Genomic DNA, 15,628 nt, shown 5'->3' with positions numbered 1-15,628 from the left:
AACCACAGGCTCTGGTTCTTCCTCCACCCACCTCTGCTCTTTTCTCAGTTTCAAAAGGCTACAGCTAGGGTTTACTGACTCTATAGCCAACATCTTAAGAGCATTAACATGCAGCAACCTTGATTTCCCCAGCCTGGGACATCCCTAGTTCTCCATGTGAGCCAAACAAGCAGACCCCAGCCCAACCCACGGAGCTGGGGGAGCTCAGCCTTCACGTGAGCCAGGCTGCAGGGTCAGGCCCAAGGGGGTCTGACACCAAAACAGACACGTCAGCCACAACCCCCTTGCTCTACAGCAGGATGCTTTTAATCCCGGAGGGAGTCCGCGGCATGGAGTGCATCAGCTGCAGTGCAAACCGAGAGGCTGGAACAAAGCCAGGGGAGCTATACTGAAAGGATCAAACCCATAATTTTTACCTTCTGTTTCAGAATAATTGATCTGCCTCGTTTGCGGTGCTGGAAGCAAAGAGTCTGGCCAAATTTTGGAGCGAAGTTCACTTCTGCATCAAAACTCACCCTCCACCTACTTCAAAACCTACCTCTCAATCCCCGGCTGGAGAAAATGCTGCCCTGTCTGCCTGCCAGCCCTGCCCGCCCGCCTGCAGGCCAAGCGGGGTGGAAGGGGCTGTTTAAGGGTAAAGTCAGCACAAAGGCAAGCGAGACCTAGAGCTGTTCTGCACGGCCAAGCCGAGCGCGACCACACCAGGAACGTCACTAGAGGAGTAATGGCCATCTGCGGCGAGGAGTGTCCCACTGAGCTTCAGCTTTAATTACAACTGGTTTGGTTTTGCCCCATAAAACAGGTATTTAGGTTAAAAATTGCATTTTGTTAGATGTTACGCTCCTGTACCAATATCACTCCAAATACCATAGAGACGAGGAGTTAGGAGCGACACCCAGGATGTGTCTCAGGCTTTGGGGTACCTTGTGGTTTCACACCGAGCCCCAGAGCAATGGTCCTTCCCTCAGTTCGGGCCTGACCATTTTCCCAGGAGGCACCAAACCGCTGCGTCTGCTCACGGCCCAGCAAAGACTCTTGCACCAGGGACAGGCCAAAATGCCACCCACCTCCACAAGGGTGGGTTCATCTCAGCCCAGCTACGCTCACACCAGATCCAAGAGCTGGCTCTGTTGCAGGGGCAGGAACAGACTCAGATTCCTCAGCTGCCTGCCTTCCCCACAAAAGCTCTTTCAGAGGTGGAAATCAGTTTTAAAAGACAGGGGAAAGCATGGATCTTCATCTGCCCTACTGCATCATTATGGGGAAAACAGAGTTTGCATGGCTGCAAGCACCAAACTCGCTACAAAACCTCCCTATCCCGGTGACTAGAGGCTCTTCAGGGGTCCACTCAGACCAGCCTGTGCAAGCAGGATGCGCTGCTCCGTGCCAAGCTACAGCCAAAGGCCTCTGCAAAACGGAGCATCATACACTGGATTCAGCAAGCCTTTCCCATAACGGTCAAAGCAAGCAATAACCTCTGCTCCCCAGGGAGCGCCGAGACCCCTGCTCGCTCCCGCTTCCCAAGTGGATGGCACTTTGAGAGAAGTGCCACCCTCCCGAGGAGGCCGGAGTTGGGGAAGGGTTTAGAGGGGAAACCGTACAAGGAGCGGCTGGAGTCCCTTGGGTTGTTCAGCTGGAGCAGAGGGGGCCGAGGGCAGCCCTCATGGCGCTCTGCAGCTCCCTCCCGAGGGGAGGAGGAGGGGCAGGGCTGGTCTCTGCTCTCTGGTGACCAACGCCAGGGCCCGAGGGAACGGCAGGGAGATGTGCCAGGGGAGGGTTAGGCTGGGCATTAGGAGAAGGTCCTTCCCCCAGAGAGTGGTGGAGCCCTGGCACAGGCTCCCCAGGGAGGCATCACGGCACCAGCCTGGCGATGTTCCAGAAGCCCTTGGATGAGGCCCTCAGAGACATGGTGTGAATGTGGGGTGTGCTGTGCAGGGACGGGAGCTGGACTCGATGGTCCTTGTGGGTCCCTCCCAGCTCAGGGCATTCTGTGATTCTATGATTTCCAATCACAGCATTGTGCAGGCAGGCAAAACACCACAACTGCTGTTATCTGGTTTCAAGGCCAGCATTACAACAAGCCTCCTCTAACTCCTACATCATCCAGGTATATGACGCTCACCCTATCATTTCTGCATCGTTACACTGTCAGATCCTTCAGGGAGGAGAGCTTCTAGTGGCAGTGCTGACACACGGCCACCTAGCCCCACCACACACTGCCCGGCTTTTCGCAGCAGCACCTTTCCCTACGCACCCTGCTCCATCTCGACACTGGAGTGTGTGCAAAGCATCCCTGTTTATCCATTAGAGAGTGAATCAGCAAGTCTAGAGCCCCGCTCACTGTGGATTAGCTCTCCATTGGAAAGGATAGCTCTCGTTATCATCATTGTACTTTGCCATTAATCCACCCGAAGGAGTCTGGCCAGCAGCCCAGACCGGCTGGGGCAGCCACAGAGAGTTTCTGTTCCCCGAGCATATTTTTCAGCTCTAACATGCTGAGCTCCCCATGGCCCTGCTAACAGCCTCAGCTAATAGCAGAGCCTGCTTCCAGCTCAGAGAGATCAATGGCAATTTAATTGCTACAGCATCTTCCAGGAAATATGCTGATGGATCTGTGCATAGCTGGAAGGAAAACAGAGAGTGACATGGTGAGCATCAGAGCAGGGCTTGCCTTGGCTGTCACTCTGCTATAAAGCACCCTAAATTCAGGTACGACCCCTTTAAGGGAAGAAAGTCTCAGTCCGGGTCATTGCTAGCAGCGGTTGCTGCTGCCCGAGGGTGCCGGCAGCAGCGCGGACCCACACGCTTCGCCTTGGCGTGCGGATGCAGAGACCCCGGTGCACAGAAGCTCTGCTACCGCAGCCACCTACACGGGGCTGGCAGCTCCCCAGCAGAGTTTATACCATGTTTTGATGAATTTACTGAGCTCGCAGGACAGGGCTGTAGATTGAGAGTGGCAGGGTTTGTTGCCTTTAAACCCCCTGGCACGCCTTCAGGCAGCAGCTTCTAAGAAGGACCTGGATGTCTTGCTACCCCGGTTGAATTTTGCAGGCAAGATCACCATTTGCTCTTTTTAAAAGCATTTCATAAACATTTGGATGTTTGACATATTCAAACAAACAAGGAGAAGCCTTAGGGGAAGGCCACGAAGGGACAAAGCATCTTGCACAGAAGTAATGTATGATGAGCTCTTTTCGACTCTGCAGCACCAAGTGTAAGATGCAATGGCAGACTTATTTGACGAAGTCCCTAGTCTCCTGGCCGCCTTCAGCGACAATTTCTGTGCGTGGCTGGAATGCCATCTACTTACTGAGGCTGCTCAAAGGGAGCCCAGGATGCCAGCGGCAAGGGGGGAATCTTTTGACCACAGAAGAGCTTCAGCAGAGTGACCTTCCATACACCCTACCAAGAGGCTGGCGGGTCCTCGTGTGAGGTCCAGGCACAACCATTCCCCCTGCCCAGAGTAGGAGTCCTGCAAGAATTATCAACCCTGACTGCAAATCAAAAGACACTTCTCAGCTGCTGCCTTTTGTGCCATCCTCTGTCACAGCTTTGGTATCTCACTGGCATTTAGGGAGATGTGTTTGGAGAGCAACAGGACTGATTCTGGCTCCTGATGACGGTAAAGAGTAATCTGTCATATATGGAGAGGACCATGGGCTGAAATATATCTGCCACCACTCTTCTTCATGCACGTGCAGCCCCCACTAGCCCCAGCCATGCAGTCAGTGCAGTCAAGCAGAGAGCGTAGAGGTGGATGGGGAGAGGAGGGGCTGCAGTTCCCAAGGAGGGCAGCTGGTCCCACCTCTGCAGACAAGGACTGAGTGACCTGATGGCCTCCTCCCTCTCCCCACTGGTGTTTTTAAGCTCCAAAACCCATCAGTGGTTTAAGCTCCGGCCCCACTGCAGCAGCTCCCCACTGCTGCACACTGCAGGGAGCAAGGGACTGGTCCCACCAGCACACCCCATCTCGGAGGATGCTACTGCGTTGTACCAAACCAGCCTCTTCATCCCTAGCTTTGCCACGAGAGCAGAACCCATCTCCCCTGCTCCAGCAGAGCAAGTGTTACATCTGCTGTAAAGGAGAGGGCTGTGGGGCAGGCAGACCCTTCTGCAGCTCTGCCCTGGACAGCCATATGTGCACTCCTCCAAACAAGGCTTGCCACAAATCTTCAGCTGAACCTGCTCACACATTACCCTCATCATCACTATTTAATTAAAAAAGAAAAAAAAAGGCAATAGTACTGGAGGGGGAGCTTTCCCCTGAGCAAGGACTGCCGTTCTGGAACAGGCTCACAGCCTGTGCTCCTTCGGCTCAACAGATGATCTGCATTTTCTAGAGGCAGCGTTACTTACTTTCAATGCTTTTCTTCCTAAATGGGTAATGCAGGGTCTCACACCAGACAGCTAAAGATCTAGAGGAAAGTCTAGCTCTCCTCCCCCAGGCTCCTTGGGGAGAGTTCTTCCCCGATAAAAAATATTTATCTATTTAAAAACTGAAAATCTGTGGTCAAAACCAAACCAAAATCAGTTTGTGGTTTTCAGATTTCTAACAAGAAGCTGTAACACCTCTAAGAAAGCATCTACTGTGCATTAAGAAAACTTCAAAAAAAGCATCTAACAGTTTCATTTCACTAGTAAGAAATTTCCGTTACAAGAAAAGTGGAAAAATCCCATGTTCAACCCAAATTACACACCCAGAGTTCCCATTGCAGGAGCAAGGTTGGACTCGAAGAAGCAGATGCCACCCACTGAAGACAGGGACTAAAGTGGCTACCCTCAGAGTTTTGGGAGAACGAGGTGTAGAGATTCACCCTTACATCTGAGCCAGGGAAATCTCCTCCAGCCTTTAAGCTTTGCTTCTGCCCTTGCTGCATTAACAAGCAGCTTGGCTGAAAGATGGAGATAGGGAGACCAGGGGGAGAGAAGAAACGGAGGAATGATCAGCGTGGAAAGACTGGAATTACAGTGTCTGGGCTCTCCTTCGCATGATCCCCATCCAAGCTACAATATCCAGATGAGCTTTGAACCTGAATACAAGCAGGAATGCAGCAAAATCCCCATAGAAGTGTTGGTTTCACCAGAGCAGACGGGTTTTGGGAGCGGAACTGCATTTCCAAGCTACCCCTTGGCACCCACGGACTGCAAATAAACATCTGTGACCCACCCAGACAGTCTCCCTGCACGCAGAGCTTACAGCTTGATGGAGGACTCAGGCCTGAGCAGTTTGGGAGATCCAAAGAGGGCTGGTGTACTAAACCTTTGCAGACTTGCAGGGGAGGAATGAAAATGCCATTGCTGATGCAGCAGAGGCGCTCGCTGCTGGGGCAGGGATGCACGAGCGAGGAAGGCAGCGCCCACCGCAGAGCTTGCAACAAGCCCGCGGGCACCGCGTGGGGAACCTGATGAGCTGGCACATAACTAGGCAGTGTGAGACAAGCCATAGGAATGGGGTTTATTGTTCCACTCAAGCAGCTTGGCGAGCAGGCCAGAGATGGGACCAAGGACTGATGAAAAGGTTTGAGGCGAGATCAAGATCTCTGGCAATGTTTCGGAGGCACACCCTCGGAGCTGTGTGCCATGGAGAGCGCGACAGAGCGTGCCAAGCTTTCAGCCTGTTGCTCATCAGGGTTATTTTTCCTGCCTTTAAGGCTCTAAGGTGGAAAAGTTAAACCTCCCCCCGGACCGTAGGAGCCTGATCCTGCAAGGCACTGAATACCATCCACCTGCAGAGACTCCCAGAGCATCTAGGTATTACGAACCCCACCTTTCTGCCCACGCATCTTTTTCATATCACAAAGACCTGGGGGTTTTACTCCCACAGAAGTCAGTGTTATCTTCCACCAAGCTGCTACTCAAAGTATCACAACAGGTCCACAGATGCCAACAAGTAAACCCCAGCCACTCTGGCGAGGAACACACGATGAAGCCCTTCAGGGCACCATCTCTCTGCGGTTCAGACTGCAGAGCGCAATGAGGAGCGTTGCCAAAAATAGCCAGCACTTCTTGCAGAGTGGCAGCAGGACAGCCTTCTTGAAAAATACAGTTTTTGAAGAGCCAGCACCGGACTCTGAACACCTCTCCAGCTGCCACATACATGTGACCTTCCATTCTTGCTGAAATAGTGGAGAAAATAGTACTTAGCAAGCTTTAACACCACGTGACGTGAACCGAGACCCAAAACTCCTTGCAAGGAAGATCAGACCCTGAGAGGTGGTTCTGGTAGCATTGCTGTGAAAAAGTCTGAAAGCACTTTAAACTGTGTGTTAAAGGCCATTATCCAAATCCCATAGAAGGGGAAACAGAGGTAAAGTGAAATGCAGTGATTTGAACCTTCGGCACCCACCCATGAATGACCTGATGAAATGATCCCGATCACAGGCCTCGTTATGCTTTCAGAGTTCATCACCAAATTGCGGCTCAGACTCCCGTGTGCGGCACACACACTCTGGAGATGAGCCAGGACAGCTTGCTGCAAGGGAGCCAGGCCCCTGGCACCCCGAGGTCCTCGCAGGTGCTTCATGCCTAGACTGGAAAACGGTTCCAGCGCTGCGTTGTGGAATGGGGAGACGGAGGCTGCCTGCTGCGAGGGGGCCAAAGCTGCCTAGATCAGTCCTGAGCCTGACAGCGTGAGGGTCCGGGGGGTAATGTGCTGGCTGAGCACTGCGTTGCAGTTGGTAGTGGATTCACAAAGAGAGCTTGTGTTTATGCACCAAGCTATAAATATTCCTTTTCAAAAACGCATAACTGGAAAAATGTCTAAATGTCTATTTTTGCCTCCTCTGCTTCACCCACTTGAAACATTGACATCATACCAAGCTCCTACTGAGACAGAGTCATTCCCGAGACCCCGAGCAGCACAACTGCACCCAGCATAAATGCTGGGGAAAGGAAAAAAAAAAAGCATCTTTGTAGCCTGGGAGAACAGACAGAGCAGCGCTTAGGGAGGGGGAATTCTTGCATGAAAATGGCAGGTTTTCCACTGCTCTTTGATTCCAATAAGCATGACTGAGCAAAGCCCGAGTCCAGGCTGTCACGGCTTTGCCCTAGGCTCACCTGAGGTCTGATACTACTGCAAGAGGCTTCCAGGTACCCAGGTGCAACGTTGCCAGCCAAATAGCAAGTAGTTCTCTCCAATCTCCCCCTCAGTTTCATATAACCCCACAAAAGCCACCCCAAGCTGCCTCTAAGGGAAAAAAAAATCCACATCTCTGAGAGAATAAGGCAGTTTGGAGCAGGCTGTGACACCCGTGGCGCTTGCCACAGGCTTCACGAAGAGCTGCAAAAAGATTGGAGAGGAGCGGGCACCGGCAGCTTCATCACCTTGGTGGCTGCAGCATCCCCCCTCGACCTGCGCAGGATGGCGAAGACAGGTCGAGCACTGCTGGCAGCGCTTGGCACAAGCCAGGAACTACTAAGTGCAGTTGCTGGCAGCAGCTCAGTCCCCCCAGGGCTCAACCATGAGCACTTGCGGAGGGTAACAGCAGCAAGCACTTCCCCGCCTGGAGCTGTGCTGGCACAGGCTGCTGCGGGATGACAGATGAGTCAAGTGGTGAATGCAGACACAAAATTGTTGAGAAACACTGTTTCGGGAACACCTTGGTGTTAGCTGGGCAACTCCCAGCTCTGTTCATGGCCAACTCTAATTTCTACCTGCTGGTAGAGCAGGTAGTGATAAAGCACTCAGATGAAAGGTTCCCGGTGATAAATTCTCCAACAAAAAGCTCTGCTTCTGAGGTTAAAATACTGGGCTAGAGGCACAGAGACACCCCACAGGCCTCATCTAGGGACTAGACCACAGTATCCTCCCAGAATCAGCATCACATGCTGCTGAGGGTTTGTCACCTTTGTGCCACGCTGGCCTTTCAGCAAGGCAGGTGGCTCATCCAGAGACGCTTTTCTAAACCTATAGCAACACTCTTGTCACACAGCCAGGGGAACAGCTCTGGAGCACAGCAGCTACCCCCGGGCCCTCAGCAGCTTTGCACCCAGTCAATCCATCAGCTGAGTCCCAAAGCAACACTAAAAGCCTCACCACGGGTCCCCAGGCCACAATGGCCACCATTCTCGCCAGCCTTCTCGTCCCGCTCTTGGGTGCTGGCATATATATGAGCACACTCACTCCTGCAGGAAATCAGTTCATATTTTGCTTAAATAAGGCAGTCAGCACCTGGCTTATATCTATTTAATGACCTGACCATCTGGTTTCAATGCAGCAGGCAACGAGCAACCACAGCATAATAAAAGTCATTTAGAGCTGCAATTAGCTCTAGGCCCCCAGTCGTACGTTATAATAACGAAGTAGGTGCTGCTACATCTGCTGACAAAAGCAGGGGGGTCAATTCCACCCCACCGCAGCAAGAGACACCCTACGTCTCCTCCCATCCTCAGACCGCCGATGTTCCCTGTGCCACATCCGACGTTACGCCGCTGCCCTGCTCTAGCACTCTGCACGTGGGCAGGGATCCCCGCCGCTGCGCCTGCGCCACGCAGCAGGCTTCTTCCTACCCGGCTCTCCGGCGCCAGGCCACGGACCAAGGGCAGGGCCCAGGACACCACTGCTTTCTGGGTTTCAGCCTCGCCAGATGCATGTCTGGAGAAGAGAGCTCACCAACGCGAGGAGCCCTCGCGGTACCCCCAGTGCCACCTACACCCTCTCCACGGCAGCCCTGGGCTCGCCGGCGCCGCGCCTTGGGGCTCCGCAGTCGTAGCGGTGGATGGCAGCTGGAGCCCAACAGGGCCCTTGAAGTATTTTATTGATGCCAGTGGGCAGTACAAGCTGAACCATAGAATTACCGTTCTGTGAATTTGCAGCTCTGGAGATGTCCCTTTTGTCCTCAGTGACAACAACAGAAAAGTCAATATTTCCCATAAAATGGAGTTACTGAAAAACACATTTTAAGAATTCCAAATGCCAGCATGCTTGGGGGTTCTTTGGCTGGGGTTTTTTTTTGTTTTCTTTTCTTTTGGGTCATCCCCCCCTCTTTTTTTCCTATAAGTGCTTTTTACAGCACTTGGTTTTGCCTGTTTCCATTTTAGGCTAATTCGTTATGGAGAAGCAGCACTTCAACACATGATGTGCTTTCAACCATTTTTAATAAAATCATTGAATTCCTTGAAATATTTACACCTCTGGCCATTTTGCCACAGAAAGCTGTACTGCCAGAACATTTTCAAGGCACCTTTAACTCACCTGAACTCCAATGCACAACTCAATCCCACTACATATTACCGTCCCCACTGCAGAGAGAGAGAAACTGAGACCAAAAAAAAAGCCAGAACAGCTCATGTATCTAGTGAGGAAAACAGGAGAGCAAAGAGCAGCCCACAACGCCTCCGCCAGTCCTCGACCTGACCGTGGGACAGGGTTCCCCCCCTGGAAAGACGCTGTTGCAAGGATGCCCTGGGACACCTTCCCACACTGAACGCTTTAACGCGTTTGAGCACACATGCAAATACTTGCACATACAAAAGAAAAACAAAAATGTTCTCTCCGTCACCTCAGCTACCGTTTCTGGCCCTCTAGGGATGATTTCAACCTTTTCCTATAGCATTTCTCACCGCAGAACCACCTATAAATAACTCCGGTCTTTCACTTGCAGAAAGAGAAGGCCATTCCCCAAGGGAGGAGGTGTAATAGCGAAAATGGTTTAACACAGAGGTATGAACAAGAGCCCAGCCCTGGTAAAGGCCTGCGCAGCCAGAAGTAGGTGGGTGTTTTCCTTCTCACCATCCCCAGGCTGTGCAAGCACATACAATTCACGCCTGCTTCAGCATCCTCTGGCACAGGCAGAGCTAGCCTACAGCGGACCTAGAGAGAAATCAGTGCCTTACCCTGCCCCTTCGCTGGGAACGCGATTGCAGAGCAAACCAGTAGCCCCGAGAAGCTTTGAACAGTGGTTCGCAGCACATCTGACACCTCTTCCACTTGCTTCCACGCGACGCCATCCTAATGTCAACCACCTACATCGAGGCTATTAAATATCAACTCCCCCTATGGATGGTGGCCCCCGCAGCCCCCCGCACAGGAGGCTGGATGCCAAGGGGGGTGCAGGAGGACGGTGCCCCCCCAGCCACCGTCAGGAAACACTCAGCCCCAGTGGGGGTCCCAACTATTTCTGTAGTCACTGCGTCAGCAAGGGAGGGAAGCAAGGACATGACATCACCGCCTCCCTTTTCCAGGATCCCTCAACAACAAACAGAAAAGTCCGAGGGAAGATCTGGAAACTAAGGCTTATTTATTTCTTCCCAGTTCCGTGGCTCGTGACCAAAGCTGCGGGTTGGCAGGCGAGACACGCTGCTAAACACGGGGCTCGTGACGTGCCGCGGCTGTGCGTTCGCAGGCACGAGGGACGCGAGTAACCCGCGACTCAAAATAGGGCAGGGTACAAACTTATTTATACATCCATAGAAAGCGTTAATTCCTCTTTTTTGTTGCATTTTCTAATTCTTTCCATGTGTTTGTTTTTTTTTTTTTTCCTGCAGAGGCCCAATACTGTTTCCCAAAGCATTCAGCTGACAAGTGGCGCTGGCCCCGTCTCGGCCAAAATCCCATGAGCTGACAGCAGCAGTTGGGAACAGCGCACTGGACACAGCAGCAAATACTCCTGATATAAGTTGTTTATAACTTCAGCAAAGTCTCCCAGGGCAAATGGCTTCCTCAAGCAAATTTAATTTTGATGGAAAAAAAATTATTTTTTTCCCACCATCATGAGGTAAACACAGGGTAATACAAATGAATTAAATGTTGAAATGATCTAACACCAGTTCAGTCCCTGCAGAAGTAGAATCTGAACTTAGAGGAGATGACCCCCACAGGAAGGTGATCTCCCGTCTTCATGACAAAAGAAAAACCTCCCAGCTGTATTTGCCAGAGTTAGAAACCCCAGAGAAACGTGTCGCCCCCAGCAGCGCCCTGCCGGCAGGTGAGCATGCTGCCGGTACCAGCACACCCGGCTAAACTGGGCACCCTCCGACCCACCTCTCCAGAGCCTCCTGCTCCCTTGCAGATGCTCTCCATGCCAGCGCCCGTGATGGAGGAGCCACCTCTCAGGCAGGCAGGCTGGGGGAGCCCTTAAATGAGCAGTCGCTCAGCATTTTGCCCAGTTGGCACGCTGCCTTGCTCAATGCACAGGATGGACCTTCTGTACAGACGGACACGCTGTCAGAGGCGCCTGCAGGCTCCACTGCACCAGTTGGAAGGTCTGGATGAAGGAAGGCGGTCCTAGAAAGCTGGATTCTACCTCTGTAGCCAAAGAACAAGGTGATGCCTTTGCAAATGGTTTTAATAAAACCTGGCAATATTCCTCAGCACCTAGGGTCTGAGCTGGCATGCACCAGCAGCTGGAGACCCTAAGTATATGCTTTCCAGTGTCACATAAGGACTTGCAAAGAAGAAAAGAAAAAAAAAAATTGTATCTCCCTCAACAATTGTGACCTTAGCTTCTGTAAAAGTGAGAAAGGAGTAGCAGCTCATCCACCAGCTGACTGTTCAGCTTTGGTGCTGCACTGCTTTCAGTTGACTTGTGCGCATGGAAGTGTCACATGCATAGATATATGCTGGATATAAGGGTATAGACTGGATATAAGGAAAAAAATTGTTATGATGATGTTGGTGAAACCCTGGCCCAGGTTGCCCAGCGAGGTGGTCGATGCCCCAGCCCTAGAGACATCCAGGGCCAGGCTGGACGGGGCTCTGAGCGACCTGATCGAGTTGGGGATGTCCCTGCTCGCTGCAGGGGGTTGGACTGGACAGGCTCTAAAGGTCCCTCACAACACAAACCACTCTGTGGTTCTATGATTCTATATATATATCTCCGTACACAGAGTCCAGTAAATGCCACTTGAACAGACCTCACACCCTACGGACAGACAGGCCGGGGGGAAAGGCATAAAAGTACAGTGAGCATCTGCTTGTGAACTCCTTTCCCTGCCCGCCCACGCTCCTTCAGCAACACGGGGCTTCAAGGAGAGGGGACGCTGATTCTCGGTGCACTTTTCCTCCAGTCACCCAACATCTCGAGTAGTCGCAGAGGCACAGAGAGTCCCCGGAGGCCATCGCCCTCAGCCAGATCCCTGCGACGGCTGCTGGCGCTCAGCACCGATGCCAGCGGGGTCGCAAGACGCAGGAGAGCCGAGGACTGGGCCCGGTGCGTGTGCCGGGCTGCGCGGGCGTGCAGGCACCCGCATCTCCACACCGTGCCTCTGCGCTGCTCCCTCGGTGGGGCATTCGCAAGAAGCAAAGCAGCAAACAGCTAGCGATGCCTGTGAAGCACGTTCACTAGGAAGAGGTTATGGTTTTCCCCAGACCTGAGAGCAGATAAGGACAAAACAGAACACCTTTTGTGCTTGTCTGCTTTCATTCAAAGGGGGCTTTTAGGAAAAGAGTCAACAAGTTAAATGCTGTAGCATTTGTAGTTTAATGCACTCTGGAAAACACTTGAGAGCATCTTTTGCTTTGCTTTGCTTCTAGCTGCAGACAGATCATTTCTTCTTGCTGGAACGTGCCAGGGAACTACATGGTAGGACACGTAAGGGAGGTTTTCTTGCGAAAATAACCCTATTGCAAACACTTGGCGATGGCGAGCTGCTCTCAGCCACGGACATTCCTTCAGAGTCCTTCCCAGTCCTGGGGGTGCTGCTACCTCTGCTCAGCTTTGACAGCACTTGGGTTTCCTCCTCAAAAGCAGCTTCTTGAGGCTCGCTGTCTGGCTCTGGCTCTGCTGGGCGGTTGGATGCAGCCTTTCTCCGCTCACCCTGCTCAACGAGCATCTTGACCACGGGGGCCGTGTGAGTGGTGTAGGCAGGCCGCGGGCGGTGGCACCCGGTGAGGTGGCCGGGCAGACCAATGGTGGCCGAGGGCAGGGCGTGCTCTGGAACCCAAGAAACAGACACCATGAGAGGGCAGCCGGTTACCCCCTGGCTTCTTCCCTCTCTGGGAAGGGTTAAGAAAGATGGATGCCGTTGGAGACACCAAGGATGCTCTTTGGAGCCAAAGGCCATGGCTGGGACCAGTGACGGCTTTGCTATGGCCATGGGGGGCCAGGCAGCACTAAGGGACAGCAGTGCCATGCCAGGAAGCTACTCCACATCAAGATTCAAATAACCCATGCAAGAAATACAGATTATGTCCATCATTTCTAGCCTTTGTGCCTTTATTTCTATACTTGAGCACAGGATGTGATTGCACTGACCAAGGAGGAGCTGCAGAAGGTCCATATCACATGGAGAGGGGGAACAGGGCCAGGGGCTGAAATCAGCATTTCTCATTTCTGCAGCACTGACCAATGGCCAAGATAGCACACAGCAGGACAAGTTCGCACTGAAGATCTTTCCAGTCTCATCATTCCACTCAAAACCCATTCCTCGCTCAAGTCTGTCTTGCACCTCAAACAAAGCCACAAGGTTGGTAGAAATGGCTGGAGGGGTTAGACTGAACCTACTTGGGAAGATGTCTGTCCAAGGGAAACTTCAAGGCAGAAATTTCAAGAAAAAAGTCATGCAGAAAAGGAAGATGCATTCAAACAGATCGTGGGAAGAATTAGTGTTAGGTTTAGATACAAGGCTTTTCAATAAAAACAGCTGGTTTTCACTTAGATGTCATTAGTCCTTTAAGAGTTATCTAGCATAAAAGCAGAGTTTTCTGGCTCAGGCATTTTGCTTTTCACTACCTTTGCCTTGTATAACAGTTAACGTAACTATGACTAGATAGTCGAAGTAGTAAAACACAATCTTGCTTAGCATGAACAGCTAGGACAAGATGGTAGGACAGCCCTGCTGATGGAGGCTCCCCCCTAAAGGCCCTTCGCTGTCAAAGGGACAAACTTTCATGCTGCGGCATATTTAAATCTGGTCTGCAGCAAGCTCTGAATGGCAGCCTGCAGGCAAGAAGGGAAGGAAGAACGGAGACAGAGCAACCATCCTGCAACCAGGCATCCATATTTAGAGTTTGAGAGTCCCCTGTGCATGGTGGACACAGCAGTCCTAAGGAGAGGAGGTGGGGTGACGCAGTTGCCCTCAGGACAAGGACAAGAAGTGGCTGCTGTGGAGGGCAGCAGAGAAGGAACGTGGTCCTATTAAAGAGCAGGGCTAATTAGTTTACAGATGTAGAAAGCCTGTCCCATCAAATTATGCTAAATCTTATTCCTGAGATACTTTATGAACCATTTCACACGTGACAAAGTAGATGCCAATAAATACTTGTCACCTCCATAGCCCTGTTCACCAGATGTCCCTGGAGGGCACAGCAGCCCTTGGTCACCCCTCCCCAGGCTCAGCCAAGCTGCTTCAGGTGGGATTTACAAGCCTGCCCACATCACAAACACCTCCCTGTTCCTAAATCAGCCAGGTGTAGGTGGAAAGCCTAGTCCTTACCTCTCATTGTGCACTATTTTCTTTTTCAGACTGGGAATAATTCTGCCTCTTTTCTCCTCCCCTGCCCTGCCGAGGGTCAGTTCTTTGTGACTAAGCTCTGATGCGTAGCAGGGAAACACCCAGAACAAAAACACGCCGGGGTTTGTTAGGGCTCTCCCATTCAGCTGCGATACCCAGGGCCCTCATCAGAGAAGCGTGCCAACTCTGCGAGTTCAGAGATGGGGACGTGCAGGGACAGAGCCGCATGTATTTCTCCCGACGTCCCACCACGAGCTCCTGGTGGAAATTAAAAACAAAAAGCTTAGAGCTCCGACTTTGAGTTTTAGAGAAATGAGAGCATTTAAAGAAACACGCTGCTTCAGATTATCTTCTCCTAAAGTTGCAGGGACAGGAGGGGGGAGGAAAAGTGTATTTGCAGCGGCTTCTGCACCGAGCCGCATCCCACAGGCTCTCAAGCCCAGGGACCTGCCCCACAGCCACCGTCCACACTGCGGCTGGTGCCAGACGGGCTCCGGGCATGCAAAGCATCAGGAATTTGCTTTTACGTAAGCCGTGGTGCTGCTCGCGCTGCAGGAGCGCGGCGGGTGCGGAGCTCTGCCTTCCCCGCGCTCCCCCTGCCCGGCCCCTCGGCGCTCCGGCTAACGCCCGCTCGCAATAACTGGGTTTCATCCCATCCCGAGGGCGGGCGTCAGGGCTTTGCTCGCTTCCCCTGCGTGAACCGTGCTCTCTAGAAACAGCCGGCCGTGCTCGCTGGGAGGGAGACGTCAGCAGGCGCAGCCAGGACGAGCCCGTGAAGCGCTGGCCTGGCGGCAGGGCAGCAGCGGAGGGGGACGATCGGCCAACAGCCAGCCCAGGCTCTTCCCGAAGTTTATAAATAGAAACAGCCCGACATGTTTTCAGAAAGGAGGGGGGAAAAAAAAAAAGTTTCCATACCAAAAAAGCTTCACTGCGATCGCGTTGCTGTAGAGTCAGGCCGTTCCATACCTACGCCGTACCCGCTCGGCTTTACGATCCCGGGAAAGTCAAACCAAAAGAAAAAGCTTCTTGTTTTAAATCACGAGCTTTCAGACAGCGGCATGCTCTGTGCTTAAACACAGTGTTTATTTTGACAAGCTGAGATAGTCCATGTCTCTTCGAACGCCTGTTCTGACTCACGATTTGGAGTTTTTAACCCCTGTTACCGAACTGTTTTACAATTTAGCTCGCCAGGCTAATGCGCAGCAAAAACCACTCCAAGAGGGTTAAAAAAAAAAAC

General features: G+C 52.3%; 1 protein-coding gene across 1 annotated transcript in view; it reads right to left on the bottom strand.

The window, feature by feature from the left end:
* Nucleotides 1–15,397, bottom strand: part of TEKT3 (tektin 3) — a 60,807-nt gene extending 45,410 nt beyond the window's left edge. The window contains exon 1 of the mRNA XM_075111350.1: nt 15,307–15,397. The gene's annotated coding sequence lies outside the window, so the exon portion shown is untranslated. The remainder of the gene's footprint in view (nt 1–15,306) is intronic.
* Between the last annotated feature and the right edge of the window lie 231 nt (nt 15,398–15,628).

Source organism: Phalacrocorax aristotelis, chromosome 16, assembly GCF_949628215.1.
Source record: "Phalacrocorax aristotelis chromosome 16, bGulAri2.1, whole genome shotgun sequence".
Classification (NCBI taxonomy): Eukaryota; Metazoa; Chordata; class Aves; order Suliformes; family Phalacrocoracidae; genus Phalacrocorax; species Phalacrocorax aristotelis.
The sequence above is the reverse complement of the archived record's forward strand: the minus strand, read 5'-3'. Positions and strand labels throughout refer to the sequence as shown.